The following is a 14275-nucleotide window of genomic DNA, read 5'->3' as shown; positions in this document are numbered from 1 at the left end:
TAACATGCTGTTTGTCACAGAGCCAAAAATATTACATGTGATAGGTTTATTACAAGGAACCAAGCTAGAACAGAGGTGAAATGCATAAAAGATAAATATATACAAATCTTAAGATAATATATTGTGAAATAAATGCATATGGAATTATCATCATGATTAAACAATAACTCACCCCTTGTTGTAGAGTTTTATTTTTTCTCTCGCTATTCTGAAATCACATTTTAGCAATATTGGTAAGTGACGTCACTGATTAAGTTAACAATACAGTGCATTCTTTTAGGTTAGCCTAAATAAATTAGCTTACTTCCCATTGACAAATTACCAGCAAAACTATCAAAAACTGTTATCTACACTAAATATGTGTTTAAAAACCCAAACTTTCATAAATAAGACCTCAACTTAACGTAACTTAGGCCTAACGTTGTCTTTTGAAAACGGTTAGCTAGCGTAGATGCTAACGGACTTTTTCAAAGACATAAAACCATTTTTTTAAAATAAATATTTAACAGAAGCGTGTCAATTACACGTAAGAAATGTGTCAGGGGCGTTTGTGTGTATTATTTGTGAGATTTTGTTGTCTAAACTTACCTGAAAGCAGTGAAACCAACAGCGAGAGACGGGAGTTTTGTTGTTTGTCAGTTGTCGATGACGTTTCCATCTGCTCTCGCGCAGCGCACGTGCTCCAGTGTTTGATCACGCGCATGCGCATTAAAACACTTCAAAGTCACGCAGCATTTAACATATAGAATTAAAATATATAACATAATTTAAAATATCATTAATAAAAAGTTATTGCGAATAGATCTGAACGTTGTTGGTTATCTTATAACCTTAGGGGACCGTACTGACGACGTTGTCAGTTGAATCTGCCTGTTAATAGTAATATAAAAATAATAACCTGCAGAGAACATTCTCAGAACGTTCTCTTTAGGTTATAAAAATAAAACCTAAAACCTGCAAGGAAACGTTCTGGGAAGGTTCTCTTTAGGTTATAAAAATTAAACCTTAAGATAACCTACAGGGAACGTTCTGGGAAGGTTCTCTTTAGGTTATAAAAATTAAACCTAAAAATAACCTACAGGGAACGTTCTGGGAAGGTTCTCTTTAGGTTATAAAAAATAAACCTAAAAATAACCTACAGGGAACGTTCTGGGAAGGTTCTCTTTAGGTTATAAAAATAAAACCTAAAAATAACCTGCAGGAAACGTTCTGGGAAGGTTCTCTTTAGGTTATAAAAATTAAACCTAAAAATAACCTGCAGGGAACGTTCTGGGAAGGTTCTCTTTAGGTTATTAAATAACAACCTGCAGGGAACGTTCCCAGAACGTTCTCTTTAGGTTATAAATTTAGACCTAAAAATAACCTACAGGGAACGTTCTGGGAAGGTTCTCTTTAGGTTATAAAAAATAAACCTAAAAATAACCTACAGGGAACGTTCTGGGAAGGTTCTCTTTAGGTTATAAAAATAAAACCTAAAAATAACCTGCAGGAAACGTTCTGGGAAGGTTCTCTTTAGGTTATAAAAATTAAACCTAAAAATAACCTGCAGGGAACGTTCTGGGAAGGTTCTCTTTAGGTTATTAAATAACAACCTGCAGGGAACGTTCCCAGAACGTTCTCTTTAGGTTATAAATTTAGACCTAAAAATAACCTACAGGGAACGTTCTGGGAACGTTCCCTTAATGTTATAAACATAGATCCTAAAAATAACATACAGGGAACGTTCCCAGAACGTTCTTGTTTGGTTCCCAAAAAAATAACCAAATGGGAACCAAACGGGAACGTTAGGGGAACGTTCTGTGTTTGCTGGGTTAATACGTTGCTTATACAAATACATTTTTTTCAACATATTCCAGTGGAATTTTACTCATCTCAGTAGGCTATAGCAAAGCAGTTTATTCTTTCACACACAGACACGCGATTCATATTCAGGCTAAACAGTCTTTACAAATATGTACCCTTCATTCATCTCACAGAAAGGCGAGTCATATTATAGAAATGCGATTCATCTTTTTGCGGTTTGCATAGGCCTACACTAACGTTATTCCATAACGTTATTCCACACGTGAGAAAAGAAAACAGCCTACCTCACTCCTCAGCGCAGCGGGATCTGCTCCTCATATCAGGAGATATTGCTCCTCATCAGCACTGTTCTGAGGAATCGTTTCTCCATAAGGTAGGCTATATTATGCCTCACTCGATCGCGACGCGCTGTGTTTACAGCTGATGGGCGTTTCACACCCCTCAGAATTTGCGTTTGAATAGCACGCGCTCTCCGGGGAGTGGTCACATTACTGTGAATGAACAGTATTGATCATTCAATCAGTTATTGATCATTTTCGAACGCGTTTCAAATGGGAGTTCACGGACAGAGGGAAGGCAGAAATCGCATCATGTTAATTTTTCTTTATTTGTCAAAAAGCAAAACACTTTATTTTTATTGTGAGTATACAGAAAAAAAATAGAAACTGAACAGGATCGATTGATGTATTACACGAAAATGAAAGATCAAAATTAACAGAGCATTTGGTGTTTATTTTCATTGCTAAAAAAAAAAAACGAGCAAAACGCGCGGGCGCGTTTGTGGTCCCCTGAGGGTTAACCCTCGTTTACTTACTAACTTACTGTCGAGTCATTGTCTTGGACTGTGGTGTCGTGGTCTGTTTAGCTCTGTGCTTCTCTGGTATGGTATGTTTGTCTGTGTTTCCAGTTTGTTCCAGAGGCCCGTTCCAGAAAGCAGGTTTAGTGAAAACTCTGAGTTGGTTAACCCTGAGATGAGGGAAACTCTGGGTTTTCCGTTCCAGAAAGAGAGGGAACTTAACCTCAGAGTCAGTTACTATGGTAACTTAACCTCAGAGTCAGTTACTATGGTAACTGAGTCTTTGAACCTAACTTGGTCGGGAGCAGGTTTTCTTCAAGAAACCTCGAGTTTCTCTCAGTCTCTCATTTCATCATTCATTCATTCAGTCTGTATCAGGCGCATTTTAATGCAGTTTTATCTGCATGAATAAAAAAACGTATTGGTTTATATTAGGCAGATTATAAAACATGTCATGTCCTTTTGTCGACGATCCCGTTTATGAAAAAGCTGTATTAATTCACAGAGAGTTTAAGTCGGTATTGAGTCCCGACTATAGATGTATTTTCATTTCTACATAACCGATTTGAGAGGTATTTTTTATCACAGTCCATTAGATATGTAGATACCTTATCTGTCCTCATATCACTAACATCAACCATCGTGGACAGGCTTTAACATCCAAGCAGATTCTTTGTATCGCATTACGTGTTTTGCGAACAGCAGTTTTCTTTACAACAGTGTAGCGATCATACTGTAATAGTAAAGCCACTGTAGAGCCGTCAGAAAAGTGTGACTCGCTCTGGAACGTTTTTTAAACGTTTTTGTAGTGTTCCCTGGACAGTAGAGCCATTAAAAAGAAATACATCATTATACATTATAGTTCTGTTAATGATCATGGTGCTGCAGCCTCAGAATGGGATTAGTAGGCTATAGCTAGTTTACTTTTTCGCCCGCAGGATTGCACCTAAATGAAATTATAGGTGTAATACAATTCCAGTTTTCACCAGTAATATTATGTTAACTGTGATTAAATATGAAATTAATATACTGTGAATGCGTACTGTTGTACTAATGTACTCTCTCTTTTGAAAACGGCAGACGCTGTCTTGCTTTTTTAACGAAATACATGTTCAAACTCACTGTTTGCGCGCATAAGTATTTCCGCCGACCCGTTTGTTTGTGGTTGTTACCATGGTGAATCGTAGAATCATGGCTCCATTCATACTGCCTTTTGTGCACGCGCGTAACCCTGAGTGAACATACTCCGAGTTGATTGAACCAACTCAAATCAGCTGTTCTGGAACCGAAAACTCAGAGTTTCCATCTCAGGGTAAATCAACTCAGACATCAGGGTTAGACTCAGAGTTTGGTAAACCTCCTACCTGGAAAGGGCCTCTGGTCTTTTGTGTCCTCAGTACTTTTGGAAAGTTTTTTCTTGTTTCTTCAGGACGCTTTTTGTTGTACCTAGGGATGGCGAAAACTAAACATTTTCTTGACCGACCACCGAGCCTCATTCGCCGGTTGAAACCGGTTAACCGATTAGTTTAAAATATAGGTCTGTGCGCATGAGCAATAGTCACTCACTTCGCCAGAGCATGCGATGTGAAGGGTAGTAGCACCCATGGTATATTAAGAGAATGATTTTTCGTACTAAAAATAAAGTCAAAATCAGCTATTTGGGACTATTTCGTCTACAAAAAGGAGGATGTTGACTGGAGTGTTATAAAGTTGTGGATGGTTGTCTTTTTTCAAAAGTCTTTTGTCTTTTATTTTTCGTGTTCGCATTTATGAGGAAAAAAACAATGTTAGGCTACGTGACAGTTCTCCATTACGGACGCGACCGTTATGAAAGCGGGACTAAAAGACTGCTTTAAAACTTTCACAGAGACTTCAAACAGAAAGCACAAAGCCTTTCTTTAAACGAATTTCGTTTTGTATTAATTGTATCTTAATTTTAATCAGCGTTTGATTATCCAATTTTCTCGATTTAGCCTAATAAAAAAAGTAAATATCAGATAGATATCACGACATGGAGGCGAACTGGAGCTAACGTTAAGCTATCATCCATGCACCGAAACTCAACGTAGCCTATAAGGTAGCTTACTTGTCTCACACACCTAAAAAAAATAGAAATATATCTATTATCTAGGCTACAGAAATCTCTACTTTTAAACAGAACCATTCAAAACAAAATAAACTACTCACTAACTGCGAAGATCGCGAGTCAGATTTCATCTTTGCAGCCGACACAGAAAACACTTTATTAATAGATAAATGTCTCATCGCAATATTTTACATATTCATAATCATTTTTTGCTGGTTCTTTGTGACAGCTTTTAGGTGCCGTTTACATGAACGTGTCACTGAAAACAGAGAGAGAGAGAGAATAAGATTTTTTTTTTTTTTACTTATTTTGAGGAATGAACAACAAACATCTGTTAAGAGCGCCGCCACGGTGGATTGCGTAGAACGTTCACCGAATTCTGACAGAAACATGTTCTAATTTTGGAATAAAATATTAAGTGACCTTTTTGTCACTTGTAATGAAGCTTGCTTATTAGTGAAATTATTAATAGCCTATCATGAAATGGAATGGTAATTATTGACTTTAGCCTGGATTGATCATGGCTCGCAATAGGCTATATCGTTGGGGAAAAAAATATCGAAATGTGGGTTAATTTTTTCCCAATATCTAATATTTTCCCAATATTGTACAATATCGTGCCTGCAATTTCGCAACTCTGTCGCATCTCTCTGGCGCTCTGCCTCCCGCTTTGGCTACCTTTCTCACCCGAAGAGGCTTGCGGGTGTCGCGTTTTAAGGTGATAGCCTAACGTTACATCATAGATTATGTGTTACTACTGTAGGCTATTTAAGCACTGTATCACACAAGTTGCAACAACTTACATCTTTGTCATTCTTTTTGGTGAAATGGTCCCACACACTTTTTTGCACGCTTCATCCTGTCGTCTGCCCTGGCTCTAACCTCGAGTGTTTTAGCCTGTAGCCTTTACGCAAACCGAAACCTTGTGAGCGCGCGAATCCAAACTCTGTGACCTCGCGCCAAATGTTTTTATTGGTTTATTAAGTACAAACAGGCGAGTTATGAAAATTTGAGTGTGAGGGATTTGTTCACTTCACACAAAAAGATCTTGGAATGAGATGGCTAACTGTAGTAGTAAAGTCCACTGTCTATAATAGCCTAATTTAGAGATCACTTTTTTTTTTTTAACCGACTACCGACAACTTTGACCGGTTAACGCTGATACGGTCAACCATCGGTCAAACGGTCATCGGTTAACATCCCTAGTTGTACCATTGCGTAATTATGTCTTTGAACTCTACACTGCTCCTTCTTCTCTACATTTGGGTCCATGCCTCGCCACTCCCGTGACAGTTTCTGAATCAGTCGGTCTTCCCGTTTGTTACATCAACAGACCTTTCAAAATGTGTTCTTAAAAAAACTAAACAAAAGGTAGTAAAGTGTTTAATAGATGACCATTGATGTGAAACGTTTAATGATGCACTCCTTAATATGTGCCGTATGGCATAATGTGATATGCTATATGTATAATATTGCATAATATCCAGTCTATTTCACTCAAATGGAGATGTAACTGTGTGAATGAATGATAAATTAATTAATGTGAAAATACCAACTGGGAATTTATCAAAAACTGATGAATGTCTGGTACCAAATTTAAGGATTTTGAAATGTAACGCATCAACTATCAGGTGAATGTTTATATCTTTATATCCCCTACAAGCCAAATTCCTCACTACTTAATTACTTTAAAACCTTTTGTAATAGCAATAATAAAAACAGGATGATGTGAACTTGAAGCCCAGTGAATGTGGAGGTGTAACTGTTGCTGTAATTGTGTGTTTTAGGGAGTTATGTGGAGGATTTTCCTGATGGTCAGTGAATGTGGAGGTGTAACTGTTGCTGTAATTGTGTGTTTTAGGGAGTTATGTGGAGGATTTTCCTGATGGTCAGTGAATGTGGTGGTGTAACTGTTGCTGTAATTGTGTGTTTTAGGGAGTTATGTGGAGGATTCTCCTGACGGTCAGTGAATGTGGTGGTGTAACTGTTGCTGTAATTGTGTGTTTTAGGGAGTTATGTGGAGGATTTTCCTGACGGTCAGTGAATGTGGAGGTGTAACTGTTGCTGTAATTGTGTGTTTTAGGGAGTTATGTGGAGGATTTTCCTGATGGTCAGTGAATGTGTTGCTGTAATTGTGTGTTTTAGGGAGTTATGTGGAGGATTTTCCTGATGGTCAGTGAATGTGGAGGTGTAACTGTTGCTTTAATTGTGTGTTTTAGGGAGTTATGTGGAGGATTTTCCTGATGGTCAGTGAATGTGGAGGTGTAACTGTTGCTGTAATTGTGTGTTTTAGGGAGTTATGTGGAGGATTCTCCTGACGGTCAGTGAATGTGGAGGTGTAACTGTTGCTGTAATTGTGTGTTTTAGGGAGTTATGTGGAGGATTTTCCTGATGGTCAGTGAATGTGGTGGTGTAACTGTTGCTGTAATTGTGTGTTTTAGGGAGTTATGTGGAGGATTTTCCTGACGGTCAGTGAATGTGGTGGTGTAACTGTTGCTGTAATTGTGTGTTTTAGGGAGTTATGTGGAGGATTTTCCTGACGGTCAGTGAATGTGGAGGTGTAACTGTTGCTGTAATTGTGTGTTTTAGGGAGTTATGTGGAGGATTTTCCTGATGGTCAGTGAATGTGGAGGTGTAACTGTTGCTGTAATTGTGTGTTTTAGGGAGTTATGTGGAGGATTTTCCTGATGGTCAGTGAATGTGGAGGTGTAACTGTTGCTGTAATTGTGTGTTTTAGGGAGTTATGTGGAGGATTTTCCTGACGGTCAGTGAATGTGGTGGTGTAACTGTTGCTGTAATTGTGTGTTTTAGGGAGTTATGTGGAGGATTCTCCTGATGGTCAGTGAATGTGGAGGTGTAACTGTTGCTGTAATTGTGTGTTTTAGGGAGTTATGTGGAGGATTTTCCTGATGGTCAGTGAATGTGGAGGTGTAACTGTTGCTGTAATTGTGTGTTTTAGGGAGTTATGTGGAGGATTTTCCTGACGGTCAGTGAATGTGGAGGTGTAACTGTTGCTGTAATTGTGTGTTTTAGGGAGTTATGTGGAGGATTCTCCTGATGGTCAGTGAATGTGGAGGTGTAACTGTTGCTGTAATTGTGTGTTTTAGGGAGTTATGTGGAGGATTCTCCTGATGGTCAGTGAATGTGGAGGTGTAACTGTTGCTGTAATTGTGTGTTTTAGGGAGTTATGTGGAGGATTTTCCTGACGGTCAGTGAATGTGGTGGTGTAACTGTTGCTGTAATTGTGTGTTTTAGGGAGTTATGTGGAGGATTTTCCTGATGGTCAGTGAATGTGGAGGTGTAACTGTTGCTGTAATTGTGTGTTTTAGGGAGTTATGTGGAGGATTTTCCTGATGGTCAGTGAATGTGGAGGTGTAACTGTTGCTGTAATTGTGTGTTTTAGGGAGTTGTGTGGAGGATTCTCCTGATGGTCAGTGAATGTGGAGGTGTAACTGTTGCTGTAATTGTGTGTTTTAGGGAGTTATGTGGAGGATTTTCCTGATGGTCAGTGAATGTGGCGGTGTAACTGTTGCTGTAATTGTGTGTTTTAGGGAGTTATGTGGAGGGTTTTCCTGATGGTCAGTGAATGTGGAGGTGTAACTGTTGCTGTAATTGTGTGTTTTAGGGAGTTATGTGGAGGATTTTCCTGATGGTCAGTGAATGTGGAGGTGTAACTGTTGCTGTAATTGTGTGTTTTAGGGAGTTATGTGGAGGATTTTCCTGATGGTCAGTGAATGTGGAGGTGTAACTGTTGCTGTAATTGTGTGTTTTAGGGAGTTGTGTGGAGGATTTTCCTGATGGTCAGTGAATGTGGCGGTGTAACTGTTGCTGTAATTGTGTGTTTTAGGGAGTTGTGTGGAGGATTTTCCTGACGGTCAGTGAATGTGGTGGTGTAACTGTTGCTGTAATTGTGTGTTTTAGGGAGTTATGTGGAGGATTTTCCTGATGGTCAGTGAATGTGGAGGTGTAACTGTTGCTGTAATTGTGTGTTTTAGGGAGTTGTGTGGAGGATTTTCCTGACGGTCAGTGAATGTGGTGGTGTAACTGTTGCTGTAATTGTGTGTTTTAGGGAGTTATGTGGAGGATTTTCCTGATGGTCAGTGAATGTGGAGGTGTAACTGTTGCTGTAATTGTGTGTTTTAGGGAGTTATGTGGAGGATTTTCCTGATGGTCAGTGAATGTGGAGGTGTAACTGTTGCTGTAATTGTGTGTTTTAGGGAGTTATGTGGAGGATTTTCCTGATGGTCAGTGAATGTGGTGGTGTAACTGTTGCTGTAATTGTGTGTTTTAGGGAGTTACGTGGAGGATTCTCCTGACGGTCAGTGAATGTGGAGGTGTAACTGTTGCTGTAATTGTGTGTTTTAGGGAGTTGTGTGGAGGATTCTCCTGATGGTCAGTGAATGTGGAGGTGTAACTGTTGCTGTAATTGTGTGTTTTAGGGAGTTATGTGGAGGATTTTCCTGATGGTCAGTGAATGTGGAGGTGTAACTGTTGCTGTAATTGTGTGTTTTAGGGAGTTATGTGGAGGATTTTCCTGATGGTCAGTGAATGTGGAGGTGTAACTGTTGCTGTAATTGTGTGTTTTAGGGAGTTATGTGGAGGATTTTCCTGATGGTCAGTGAATGTGGAGGTGTAACTGTTGCTGTAATTGTGTGTTTTAGGGAGTTATGTGGAGGATTTTCCTGATGGTCAGTGAATGTGGAGGTGTAACTGTTGCTGTAATTGTGTGTTTTAGGGAGTTGTGTGGAGGATTCTCCTGATGGTCAGTGAATGTGGAGGTGTAACTGTTGCTGTAATTGTGTGTTTTAGGGAGTTATGTGGAGGATTTTCCTGATGGTCAGTGAATGTGGCGGTGTAACTGTTGCTGTAATTGTGTGTTTTAGGGAGTTATGTGGAGGATTTTCCTGACGGTCAGTGAATGTGGAGGTGTAACTGTTGCTGTAATTGTGTGTTTTAGGGAGTTATGTGGAGGATTTTCCTGACGGTCAGTGAATGTGGAGGTGTAACTGTTGCTGTAATTGTGTGTTTTAGGGAGTTATGTGGAGGGTTTTCCTGACGGTCAGTGAATGTGGAGGTGTAACTGTTGCTGTAATTGTGTGTTTTAGGGAGTTATGTGGAGGATTTTCCTGATGGTCAGTGAATGTGGAGGTGTAACTGTTGCTGTAATTGTGTGTTTTAGGGAGTTATGTGGAGGGTTTTCCTGACGGTCAGTGAATGTGGAGGTGTAACTGTTGCTGTAATTGTGTGTTTTAGGGAGTTATGTGGAGGATTTTCCTGACGGTCAGTGAATGTGGAGGTGTAACTGTTGCTGTAATTGTGTGTTTTAGGGAGTTATGTGGAGGATTTTCCTGATGGTCAGTGAATGTGGAGGTGTAACTGTTGCTGTAATTGTGTGTTTTAGGGAGTTATGTGGAGGGTTTTCCTGACGGTCAGTGAATGTGGAGGTGTAACTGTTGCTGTAATTGTGTGTTTTAGGGAGTTATGTGGAGGATTTTCCTGATGGTCAGTGAATGTGGAGGTGTAACTGTTGCTGTAATTGTGTGTTTTAGGGAGTTATGTGGAGGATTCTCCTGATGGTCAGTGAATGTGGTGGTGTAACTGTTGCTGTAATTGTGTGTTTTAGGGAGTTGTGTGGAGGATTCTCCTGATGGTCAGTGAATGTGGAGGTGTAACTGTTGCTGTAATTGTGTGTTTTAGGGAGTTATGTGGAGGATTTTCCTGATGGTCAGTGAATGTGGAGGTGTAACTGTTGCTGTAATTGTGTGTTTTAGGGAGTTATGTGGAGGATTTTCCTGATGGTCAGTGAATGTGGAGGTGTAACTGTTGCTGTAATTGTGTGTTTTAGGGAGTTATGTGGAGGATTTTCCTGACGGTCAGTGAATGTGGAGGTGTAACTGTTGCTGTAATTGTGTGTTTTAGGGAGTTATGTGGAGGATTTTCCTGACGGTCAGTGAATGTGGAGGTGTAACTGTTGCTGTAATTGTGTGTTTTAGGGAGTTATGTGGAGGATTTTCCTGACGGTCAGTGAATGTGGAGGTGTAACTGTTGCTGTAATTGTGTGTTTTAGGGAGTTATGTGGAGGATTTTCCTGACGGTCAGTGAATGTGGAGGTGTAACTGTTGCTGTAATTGTGTGTTTTAGGGAGTTATGTGGAGGGTTTTCCTGACGGTCAGTGAATGTGGAGGTGTAACTGTTGCTGTAATTGTGTGTTTTAGGGAGTTATGTGGAGGATTTTCCTGATGGTCAGTGAATGTGGAGGTGTAACTGTTGCTGTAATTGTGTGTTTTAGGGAGTTATGTGGAGGGTTTTCCTGACGGTCAGTGAATGTGGAGGTGTAACTGTTGCTGTAATTGTGTGTTTTAGGGAGTTATGTGGAGGATTTTCCTGACGGTCAGTGAATGTGGAGGTGTAACTGTTGCTGTAATTGTGTGTTTTAGGGAGTTATGTGGAGGATTTTCCTGATGGTCAGTGAATGTGGAGGTGTAACTGTTGCTGTAATTGTGTGTTTTAGGGAGTTATGTGGAGGATTTTCCTGATGGTCAGTGAATGTGGAGGTGTAACTGTTGCTGTAATTGTGTGTTTTAGGGAGTTATGTGGAGGATTTTCCTGATGGTCAGTGAATGTGGAGGTGTAACTGTTGCTGTAATTGTGTGTTTTAGGGAGTTATGTGGAGGATTCTCCTGATGGTCAGTGAATGTGGAGGTGTAACTGTTGCTGTAATTGTGTGTTTTAGGGAGTTGTGTGGAGGATTCTCCTGATGGTCAGTGAATGTGGAGGTGTAACTGTTGCTGTAATTGTGTGTTTTAGGGAGTTGTGTGGAGGATTTTCCTGATGGTCAGTGAATGTGGAGGTGTAACTGTTGCTGTAATTGTGTGTTTTAGGGAGTTATGTGGAGGGTTTTCCTGACGGTCAGTGAATGTGGAGGTGTAACTGTTGCTGTAATTGTGTGTTTTAGGGAGTTATGTGGAGGATTTTCCTGATGGTCAGTGAATGTGGAGGTGTAACTGTTGCTGTAATTGTGTGTTTTAGGGAGTTATGTGGAGGGTTTTCCTGACGGTCAGTGAATGTGGAGGTGTAACTGTTGCTGTAATTGTGTGTTTTAGGGAGTTATGTGGAGGATTTTCCTGATGGTCAGTGAATGTGGAGGTGTAACTGTTGCTGTAATTGTGTGTTTTAGGGAGTTATGTGGAGGGTTTTCCTGACGGTCAGTGAATGTGGAGGTGTAACTGTTGCTGTAATTGTGTGTTTTAGGGAGTTATGTGGAGGGTTTTCCTGATGGTCAGTGAATGTGGAGGTGTAACTGTTGCTGTAATTGTGTGTTTTAGGGAGTTATGTGGAGGATTTTCCTGATGGTCAGTGAATGTGGAGGTGTAACTGTTGCTGTAATTGTGTGTTTTAGGGAGTTATGTGGAGGATTTTCCTGATGGTCAGTGAATGTGGAGGTGTAACTGTTGCTGTAATTGTGTGTTTTAGGGAGTTATGTGGAGGATTTTCCTGATGGTCAGTGAATGTGGAGGTGTAACTGTTGCTGTAATTGTGTGTTTTAGGGAGTTGTGTGGAGGATTCTCCTGATGGTCAGTGAATGTGGAGGTGTAACTGTTGCTGTAATTGTGTGTTTTAGGGAGTTATGTGGAGGATTTTCCTGATGGTCAGTGAATGTGGAGGTGTAACTGTTGCTGTAATTGTGTGTTTTAGGGAGTTATGTGGAGGATTTTCCTGACGGTCAGTGAATGTGGTGGTGTAACTGTTGCTGTAATTGTGTGTTTTAGGGAGTTGTGTGGAGGATTCTCCTGATGGTCAGTGAATGTGGAGGTGTAACTGTTGCTGTAATTGTGTGTTTTAGGGAGTTATGTGGAGGATTTTCCTGATGGTCAGTGAATGTGGAGGTGTAACTGTTGCTGTAATTGTGTGTTTTAGGGAGTTATGTGGAGGATTTTCCTGATGGTCAGTGAATGTGGAGGTGTAACTGTTGCTGTAATTGTGTGTTTTAGGGAGTTATGTGGAGGATTTTCCTGATGGTCAGTGAATGTGGAGGTGTAACTGTTGCTGTAATTGTGTGTTTTAGGGAGTTGTGTGGAGGATTCTCCTGACGGTCAGTGAATGTGGTGGTGTAACTGTTGCTGTAATTGTGTGTTTTAGGGAGTTATGTGGAGGATTTTCCTGACGGTCAGTGAATGTGGAGGTGTAACTGTTGCTGTAATTGTGTGTTTTAGGGAGTTATGTGGAGGATTTTCCTGATGGTCAGTGAATGTGGAGGTGTAACTGTTGCTGTAATTGTGTGTTTTAGGGAGTTGTGTGGAGGATTCTCCTGACGGTCAGTGAATGTGGTGGTGTAACTGTTGCTGTAATTGTGTGTTTTAGGGAGTTATGTGGAGGATTTTCCTGACGGTCAGTGAATGTGGAGGTGTAACTGTTGCTGTAATTGTGTGTTTTAGGGAGTTATGTGGAGGATTTTCCTGACGGTCAGTGAATGTGGAGGTGTAACTGTTGCTGTAATTGTGTGTTTTAGGGAGTTATGTGGAGGATTTTCCTGATGGTCAGTGAATGTGGAGGTGTAACTGTTGCTGTAATTGTGTGTTTTAGGGAGTTATGTGGAGGATTTTCCTGACGGTCAGTGAATGTGGTGGTGTAACTGTTGCTGTAATTGTGTGTTTTAGGGAGTTGTGTGGAGGATTCTCCTGATGGTCAGTGAATGTGGAGGTGTAACTGTTGCTGTAATTGTGTGTTTTAGGGAGTTATGTGGAGGATTTTCCTGATGGTCAGTGAATGTGGAGGTGTAACTGTTGCTGTAATTGTGTGTTTTAGGGAGTTATGTGGAGGATTTTCCTGATGGTCAGTGAATGTGGAGGTGTAACTGTTGCTGTAATTGTGTGTTTTAGGGAGTTATGTGGAGGATTTTCCTGATGGTCAGTGAATGTGGTGGTGTAACTGTTGCTGTAATTGTGTGTTTTAGGGAGTTATGTGGAGGATTTTCCTGATGGTCAGTGAATGTGGAGGTGTAACTGTTGCTGTAATTGTGTGTTTTAGGGAGTTATGTGGAGGATTTTCCTGATGGTCAGTGAATGTGGAGGTGTAACTGTTGCTGTAATTGTGTGTTTTAGGGAGTTATGTGGAGGATTTTCCTGATGGTCAGTGAATGTGGAGGTGTAACTGTTGCTGTAATTGTGTGTTTTAGGGAGTTGTGTGGAGGATTCTCCTGACGGTCAGTGAATGTGGTGGTGTAACTGTTGCTGTAATTGTGTGTTTTAGGGAGTTATGTGGAGGATTTTCCTGACGGTCAGTGAATGTGGAGGTGTAACTGTTGCTGTAATTGTGTGTTTTAGGGAGTTATGTGGAGGATTTTCCTGATGGTCAGTGAATGTGGAGGTGTAACTGTTGCTGTAATTGTGTGTTTTAGGGAGTTGTGTGGAGGATTCTCCTGACGGTCAGTGAATGTGGTGGTGTAACTGTTGCTGTAATTGTGTGTTTTAGGGAGTTATGTGGAGGATTTTCCTGACGGTCAGTGAATGTGGAGGTGTAACTGTTGCTGTAATTGTGTGTTTTAGGGAGTTATGTGAAGGATTTTCCTGATGGTGTAGAATTTAAAATAA

The 14275-nt window shown here is 40.4% G+C and overlaps 1 protein-coding gene across 2 annotated transcripts in view; it reads right to left on the bottom strand.

Moving 5' to 3' along the window:
• Positions 1-14275, bottom strand: part of LOC308689349 (deoxyribonuclease-2-beta-like) — a 42737-nt gene that overhangs the window by 22370 nt on the left and 6092 nt on the right. The gene's annotated exons all lie outside the window — the stretch shown is intronic.

Source organism: Scardinius erythrophthalmus, assembly GCF_964197995.2.
Source record: "Scardinius erythrophthalmus genome assembly, chromosome: 4".
Classification (NCBI taxonomy): Eukaryota; Metazoa; Chordata; class Actinopteri; order Cypriniformes; family Leuciscidae; genus Scardinius; species Scardinius erythrophthalmus.
This window is presented reverse-complemented; position numbering and strand designations above follow the sequence as displayed.